Raw genomic sequence first — 9153 nt, 5'->3', positions numbered from 1 at the left:
CGACCTGCATTTTAAACAAGCACGTGGTTCTGAGGCAGGTTTGAAAGACACCGATCAGGTTCCCAACTGCTTCATCAGGTGGTGAGAATTTCCTTAGAATTCACTGTTTTTCTTCAGATGAGAAAGTTGGCTAAAGGGATTTTAGAAGCTACTTTAAAAAATGATTTTAGGGGCTTCCCTGGTGGCGCAGTGGTTGAGAATCTGCCTGCTAATGCAGGGGACACGGGTTCGGGCCCTGGTCTGGGAAGATCCCACATGCCGCGGAGCAGCTGGGCCCGTGAGCCACGACTACTGAGCCTGCGCGTCTGGAGCCTGTGCTCTGCAACAAGAGAGGCCGCGATAGTGAGAGGCCCGCGCACCGCGATGATGAGTGACTCCCGCTTGCCACAACTAGAGAAAGCCCCTCGCACAGAAAAGAAGACCCAACACAGCCATAAATAAATATAAAAATAAATAAATAAATAAAAAGATTAAAAAAAAAAAAAACCCTTTGCCTCCTTTAAAAAAAAAAAAAAAGATTTTTAAAAGGAGGAGAAACCAGCCAAGGTCAGGAGGCACATTCCAAGCTGGGAGGCGGCTTGGGGTGGGCTGTGGGCACTGCGCAGGTGGGGAAGGAAACCAGGGACCCCAGGGACAGCCCTTCATCTCAAGGGAGGGTCCACAGAGCTCCCACGATGGTGGCGCCCTGGCCGGCCAGCTAGAAGCAGCGCTGGGCCCTCCTGGGCGTCCCTGAGCGAGGCTGGCAGCCTGGGAGAGCGCCCGCCCCTCCGCTCTAGGGGCCGCGTTCTATTCTGATTTGCTTCTCATCCCTCGTCTTCGACAGCGGTCCCCAAACTAAACACATTCAGCCGGACTGGGTTGCAGCCGGAGAAGGAGACTATTCGGGTCAGGTCCTCAGGCCCAGGTGGGTCAACACAAAGATGCCGCCGAGCTGGCAGATGTGACAAGAGGATCCCTGTCCTTGGAGCTGGGCGAGCAGAGCCAGGTGTGTAGGGGGAGATCTCCCAACCCCAGGCCTCCTTCCTGTGAGCCCCGGCCTCCTGCGGCCCTTGGGCCCGCTGCCCCGGCAAGAAGAGGCCAGCTGCCCGCAGGAAGCAGGTCTGTCCCAGCCCTGCCTGTGCTCGGGCGCCTGGACCTACCTGATCTGGGGGCTCGGCTAAGAGACCCGGGCCAAGCGGTCCACTTGGCTCACCGGCACTAACGATGCCAGTCTGCCCCCTTGTTTACTGGTTACTTCACTCCCAGCTTATGCAGAACCGCGGTGAGGAAGAGGGGTGCTAATGTAGGGAGGGGGCCCCACTCAGAGATTCTAATATAAGGTGCAATGAAAGGGGAAGCGGAAACGTCCTGAGTGTTCGCAAGGTGCCTCCCAGAAAGTTCAATCTGGCAGTGCTGGCGTTGACCCCTGACAGCACGTCAGACGGATCGTTAAGCAGATGGTTTGCGAGGATTTAGAAACCAGCAGAGACTCAAAGCCGGCCGGGTCACCACCATCCACTCCCAGTGCATGTCTCTGGTTTCCAAGTTCTAGACCCATCACTACAGACACCTAAGATGTAGCATCGCCACATAGAGCCCACCATCCACCTCCCTTTCCCCTCCAACGTGCTCTCAGCCCTGCGGCTCGATGACGGTTCTCCCCCCAAGCCGTGGAGGAGGCCCGGCGGTCGCCTCGTCCCTGCCTCCGCCTCCCCCTCCCCAGATTCCTCACCAAGTGCCCCTGATCCCTCGCCCACCTCCTCATCCCTGCCCGCAGAGCCCCGCAGGACGCAGTGCCCACCCGGCCAAGAGCATCCGCTTCAAAGTGTCCTGGGACGGGACTTCTCACGTTTTAATGTGCATTGAAATTCTCCGGGCTCTTCTTAAAGTGCAGGCTTGGCTTCCACAGGGCCTGAGAGTCTGCATTTCCTACAGGCTCCGAGGCGATGCTGCAGCAGCTGGTCCCAGGCCGCACTCTGCCTAGCAAGGTTCTGGGTGACATACTGTACAAACTCTTCCTTGCTCAGCCCTTGGCCAGTTCCCCATCCCTTTAGGGCTAAGAGCTGACTCTCAGCAGGGCCACTTCTGGCCAGGCCCTGCCTGCATCTACAGACTCCTCTCCATCGGGTCCCATCAAACATGTTAAACATCAGCTGCAGGAGCCAGAAGCCCAGGGCCTGCTCTCACTTCCTGGCCTTTGAACTCCCTGCTGTGCCTGCCCCTCTCTGTGCCCGGCCTTCCCGCCCCACTTCCTCTTCAGGCTTGTTGACTTCTGCTGACACTCAAGACCCTGTTCAGACTTTCCCGGACGCAGAGCCACCCCTAACAGTAGGGCTCTCCTTCCTCTGTGGCCCCCACGCACACTGTTCGGTAACTAAGGGTTCGGGGGTAACTTTGTCCATCCCTCTGGACCGGGAGCCCTTGTGCAGCTTCGTCAGGTCTCCCCAAGGGACAAGAGCCTGCCCCCTGGTGTTTCACTTTTGGAAGCTATTCTAGGGAACAGGTGGAGGCTGGGAGGAAGGGCCCCCCGCCCCAGAAGGTACGGTATCAAGCTAGTTACGCTGTAGGCCCAGGTGCCCCTCCTGCTGGGACGCCTCTGAAGACAGGCAGACGGGGCCTCTGAGAAGGAAGACATGAAAAGGGGAGTGCTTGCCCTGCATCTCCTGTCACCACTGGTCAGGGCTGGCCCGGAGCATATTGATGTTCTGTCATTTCAAGATTTACGTGTGTTCCACCGGGAACAGTGGGCACCGGGCAGGGCTGAGGCGAGAGGGAGGAGGGTGGGAGGGTGGCGCCCAAAGCACCTGACACTGGGCGGGATTGCAGCTCGCCTCGGGTGTAGCTCAGAGCGGGGACCACCGCACCAGGCTCGGGGCCAGCTGCTGGATGCTGGATGGATTGGAGGGATGATGGATGGACAGATGGATGAGAACAAATAGCTTCGTTTTCTTTGTGGATCCAGTATCAGGTTGACAACCAGGAACTAATCAAGGCCTCTCCTGAGGGGCTTGCAGGGAGGATGGAGAAGTGGATCCGAGTGTACAGCCCACACCCACCGCCATTCGGAGAGCCAGCCTCAAGACAGAGGCCGAGCACCAGGCCATTCTTGGCGGATTCTCCATCTTTCTCAGGCCTCAGCCAGTGCTGACCCCCATTTCTCTGTCCAAAGACTTTCAAGTCAGACTGACGTTGATCAAATTTGCAGATAAAATAAAAGCTGGAAGAATATCAAATAGATCATGGGCAAGGCCAAAATGAAAAAGAAAAAAAAAAAAAAACAACTTCGTAGGAGCAGGAAAAAACAAGGACTCTGCAGAATCACTTCATGCACTGGAAGAGAGTTAGAGTTGGTTAACCGAGATCCTAGAATCCATTTGACCCCAGTAGGCGCTAGGGCGTCAGAAACACCTTCAAAAGTGTGTGAGAAACAACATTTTGGCAGTGCGAGGTTTGGAGCGGGCAGGTCTGGAGGTCAGTTTGAACAGAACAAGAAGATAATAAGAACGCGGAGGGTCTGCTGGTGCTCAGATGCTGATGTAAAAATAGGAGAGCAGGGGCTTCCCTGGTGGCGCAGTGGTTGAGAATCTGCCTGCCAATGCAGGGGACACGGGTTCGAGCCCTGGTCTGGGAAGATCCCACATGCCGCGGAGCAACTAGGCCCGTGCGCCACAACTACTGAGTCTGCGTGTCTGGAGCCTGTGCTCCGCAACAAGAGAGGCTGCGATAGTGAGAGGTACGCGCACCGCGATGAAGAGTGGCCCCCGCTCTCTGCAACTGGAGAAAGCCCTCGCACAGAAACGAAGATCCAACACAGCCATAAAAATTAAAAAAATTTAAAAAATTAAAAATAAGAGAGCAAACACTGACTTTTTAAACTGGAAATATGAATATGTGAAATGAAAAACAAATTATAATTAATAGCTGCTTCCACGCATGTTTATTTTGGAGATCATCATCACAGCATCTTCCTCTAACCCCCGCCAGCATCCACGCTCCTCCTTCCTCTCCTGGGACAAGAGAACACCGAGCCCCCGTGTGACCCCTGGAAAAGCTGGAAGGGTCCCCGGCACTGCCTGTGTCAGCAAACCCCCGCTCCTACCAGAATTTTGTTTTCCATAATAATCCCAATGCGTTGGTTTAGAGGTTTGCTTCCCTTTCTGCACCTTGTAGTGTAGTTCGCTGCTTATAAGGGACTTTAGCAAAGTAAACTGAACGTAAACCAGAACAACGAAAAACCTGAGACCTGATCCGGAACGCATGGGGTTCAAGTCCGTGAAAAGCGGCCGTGGTTGAATTTCCCTCTGAGCCAGGAGGCAGCTGGGGGGCCGCAAGCGGCTTCCTATACAGTCATGTCTCATGTTCAACTGGGGGACGACCCCGGGCTGGTGGTAAAAGAGGAATTTATTACTTAACTGAAGGGTCCTTGGTGAACTAACCGAGTCTGCTGTGTTTTTAAAAGTCCAGAAATGTTCTTCAAACAAATCGTCTTTAGATTAGACCCTATTAAAAGCTGAAGGTCCATTATTAATGTTAACTCAGGGAGATTCTTCTCATGGGGGGCTGAAGCGAGGTACTTTTTTTCTCACAATTTAACTTAAAACAAGACGGAGCTTCAGAATCCCAGAGGAAAGGCTAATCAAGGTATAGGTGAACACCTGATTCTCTGTGAGTCGTCTTTCCGATCCTGGATGTCGAGGTGGCCCCAGCGCCTGTGGGTCTCCCTGCATCCCTGGTGACTTTCATGGACCAGGGCCTGATGGACCAAGTTCTGTGTGACACTTGCTACCAATATTTTGCTGTGACAGTTCAAGGTCCTGACTTGTGTCCTCACACAGACAAAAGCCCATCTGTCCTCAAAAAGGGGGCCCGCAGGGGCGCTCTCAAGTGCATCTCTAATCTGGTCCACAGTTATTTACAGCAAGTCCCCTACATACAAACCTTCAAGTTGCGAACTTTCAAAGATGTGAACATGCGTTCGCATGTCCAATCACCTAAGTTAGTTCACGTGTCCAGCGTACATTGTCACACGCGTGCATCCTCCAGTGGCTGTGCTTTTGTGTACTTTACTGTACAGGACTGTTGCTGCGCAACACGAGGAGCTTACTAACGAAGACCTGATGGAATTGGAGGCCCAGAGAAAGGACGAAGAGAGGCAAGAGGAAGAAGAAGTAACTGAAGAACCGAAGAGATTCACGACGCAGGAAATGGCAAGGGGGTTTTCTTTATTTGAGGAGGCACTGTTAGTTTTGAGGCACAGGACCCAAACATATAACAGTACACGAAGGTTGCAGCAGCCGTTCAGAATGCAATCCAGTGCCACCGTGTCATCTATGACGAGAAAAAAAGAGCTACTACCCAGACATCGCTGGATCGCTTTTTCAAGAAGGTAGATAGAATTGAATCCAGCAAGGAACCAGAACCTGTGCCGTCAACGTCAGGCGTGAGTGAAATTGCAGCTTGCCCTCCGTCTCCTATTGCTGACGATCCTTCAGCTCTACCATCTCCCACCTCCTCTCCCTCCTCCAGTCAGTAACTCTTCCTGCCTGTTCACTCGATGCCAGCCCCTGGATGCCAGCTGGTGTACTGGACTACTGTACTTTTCAAGGTACTGTACTGTAAGATTATAAATGTTTTCTTTATTTTTTGTGTTTGTTTTTACATATTATATGTGTGAAAAGTATCATAAACCTGTTACAGTACAGTGCTATGTAGCCGATTGTGTTAGTTGGGTACCTAGGCTAACTTCGTTGGACTTACGAACAAATTGGTCTTACGAACGCACTCTTGGAACTGAACTCGTTCGTATGTTGGGGACTTACTCTACAGGCCTGTAATGGGGGCCCAGGCTCCCGTGATGGGTGATTGACAGCTCAGACACAGACGCTGCTTGGTGTGGCTCTCCCGCCACAGGAAAGACACCCGCACAAATTACAAGCGCGGAAAGGATTTCAAAGGGCAGGTGACCGTGGAGTGAGTCCGACCAAAGGGCCAAAGGATCTCCCCAGGGGACCCAGCTAGCCGGCGTGCCAGAAGAAGGCCTCTTGAGGGACCGAATGAGAAACCATGATGTTGCCGGGAGAAGAGGGTGGGAAGGAACATCTCAGGCCCGAGGATTCCACTCCTGCGCGCAGAGCAGGAAGAGAAAGCGGGAGCGGGGCGCGGAGAGCAAGGCGGGCTGGTGGCGGCACAACCCGGAGGAAAGGGCCTGCTTTTCCAAAACGAACATACGAACTCTCACTTGCAAGGAGGAGCCGTGTTCCCAGGGTTCGTGGGTGAGCCGTGGGCCATGAGGGGAAGGCCGTGTGAGACGAGGGACCAGGTCTCCAGGCCTCCACAAAGGCACCTGTTGACTCCCCGTGCACCTGACATCCGTGAGTGCCTAGAAGCTGAGGCGCCCAGCGGTGGCCCCGGGAGAAAGCCAGCAAGCCGCCCAGCCCCACCCTGTTTGTCTCGCGGCTTCACCTGTGGTGCCCACCCAGCTCTCTCCCCTCGTACCCAGCACGAAATAGAGCATAGCTTTTCTCTCCTTAAAATAAGAACACTCTCCCTTCCCCGAGGCTGCTAACAGACTGTGCAGCCTTAGTTTCTGAGGGTCTCTACCACCCGGGCCAGCGCAGCTGCCTTTGCGAGGCCCTGAGCCCCGTGCAGCCCAGGGAGGACAGGGAGCTGGGGCTGCTGCCGGCCCACACGGACATGCTGTGTGTGTTAGAAAAAGATGCCCCTTCCTCCAGGCAGGACGCACGGCTGCCCCAGGCGCCTCTCCACCCGGTGTCCTTGTGCAGTGAGCAGCCTGAGCAACCGAACAGGAAGTCAGGGGTAGTCATAGGAATCCACTAAGGGGTCTCAGCCTCCAAGGCTGCTGCCGGGGCCTCCTCTGTGCAGTGCAAAAAGGCACCAAGGGGGTGTCCAGTGGAGCGGACCTTGTGGCCCCTGGGGTACTCAGAACCCCCGGGAGTGAGAAAGAGGGCAGTTCCTGCTGAGTGTGTGTGAGTCTGCGACAAACAAATATCCAGACACAGCAGAGAAGCCAGAGGCTGGCTCCTTCACTTAAAGTTTCCAGGCTTTATGGATGTAAAATAAATGTAGCATGGAGATCTTTGGTTTTTAAATCTGTTTATTGTCCATCCTACATCAAGATGAATAACCTCAAACTTCCCCTGATGAGGAGCTAGGATAACGGCACGACCCTCGATTTTGACCCCAAAATCACACTTATTTTAAGCAGAAGCTTTTCGAATCAGGGAAAGCGTTCAAACATCCCAACTCAGGACTTGGGGCTGTAAACAGCTCACTAAGGCTGCCTTGCATTTGAGTCCCTGTTCAGGAAGCCCCAAGAACGCTCGTAAGGAGAGGACATGGCCACGGAGTCACCTGTAGTGACCGGAAGTAACAAGTGACAACACTCGGCCTGTCATTCACCATCCACCTCTGGGGAGCAAATCCTGGGTGCCTGTGGGCCCTGGTGTGTGTTCAGACTCTGGGATCTTGGCCTTGGTTCTGTTTGAACGTTCCGGCACTTGCTCTTCACCTGAGGCCCTGCGGGAGACAGAGGGCTCTGCTCCACCCACCCCTGCGGTGCCCTGCGCCCAGCGCGCCCTCCCCGAAGGAGACACAGGCGACGTCCCTGTCCTGCACCAACAGGGTGACTTTATATTCTGGGCCAACGACCCAAATTTCCCTTGAAAGCTTGCTTGTTGATTTTTATCGCTTGCATTCATTCATTCATTCATTCATTTGTAAATGAAAACTATTGCCTGCCATATCAGTAAATAAAGATGTTGCAGCCATCAAGCCATCACATTACAGCCGCCCAGATGGGGAGCCCTGAGGGAACTCAGAATGGAAACAGGATGCCCGCCATCAAGTCATCAGCCACTGCAGCCACCAACCCCGTCCCCGGATGGTCCACCCTGAGGAAACTCAGGATGAGAAAGCACAGGATGCTGGCCCCAGGTAGCTGAGGTGCATATCAAAGGAATGATTTCAGTGAGCCCATACTCTTGCATCTTCCCATACATAGAAAAGCACTAAATTTCTTAACTTGAGGTGTCTGGTTTTCTTTAATTAACAGTAAACTTTTGATGGTCCAACTACCTGGTCTTTGCTGAAAAAACTCCTCTATATCCTGGCTCCACCCTGACCTCTTCAGAGCGGTCCCTCAGAGCCATTTGAGATGCCATGTCCCGGGCTTAAGTCCTCAGTTTTCCCCACAGAATAAAACCTAACTCTCAACTTGTAGGTCATGCATTTTTTTCAGTCGACACATTCAATCATACAACAAACATCCACTGAGCCTGCACCCTCTGACCTGTGTCCTATTCCGTGCTGGGGTACGACACTGTAGAGGACAGGAATTCTGTGTCCTTCCTGCGGGAAGGAGACACAGAAAATGAGATGCCCGCTTTTGCACATCACAAGAGAGGTGCTGAGAGGGCTGGACGGAGCCAACAGCGAGGCTCTGGGAGCTCGGCTGCTGCTAGCACTGTGTTTTCACATGCGTGTGTTAGCTTGTCCAGTCCTCTTGGAGAGAAGAATAATAACCCCTTTGTACAGATGAGGAAACTGAGGCACGGAGAGATGAAATTCCTTGCCTAAAATCACAGGGGTCCAAATTTGAACCCAGTTGGTCTGACCTGGAGCTTGAGGTCTTAACCCCCATGTGACAGTTCCTGTTACGGGGCGACTTTGACCTGATCCTGGAAGAAGGAGAGATGGTTGCAGGCGGAGAGGGGATGGAGGGAGCTGCAGGCAGAGAATGGCCTGGGTTATGCAAACCATCGGACGGGTCTAGGGTCTGTGGGGCCCTCGCAGGAGGCTGGACATGGCTGGGGAGGGCCCAGACTGATCATGAGAAAGGGACAATTTGGCATCGCTTCCAGGCTGAGGGGAAGCAGCTCTACCTGCCCGTTGGCATCACAGAAAGACAACCCTGGCCACAGTGGGAAGGACCAAGCCCAAGAACGGGGACAGAGCCTCTGGTCCCCGAAAGCAGACCCAGCCCAGCCCTGGAGAACTTGGCTGGAGCAGGACCTGTGCACACCTGGGTTCAGGTACAGACGGCAGCCCTAAATCCAACTTAACTCTGGGGCTCGAGCTACAAACCTCTAATCCAAATCAAGAGATGTTTCCAGAATACCTGCAGATTCTTGCAGAGAGAATTCAGAGGACTCTGGT

This window comes from Balaenoptera acutorostrata, chromosome 4 (genome assembly GCF_949987535.1).
Source record: "Balaenoptera acutorostrata chromosome 4, mBalAcu1.1, whole genome shotgun sequence".
NCBI classification, from domain to species: Eukaryota; Metazoa; Chordata; class Mammalia; order Artiodactyla; family Balaenopteridae; genus Balaenoptera; species Balaenoptera acutorostrata.
Note: the sequence above shows the minus strand (reverse complement) of the source record.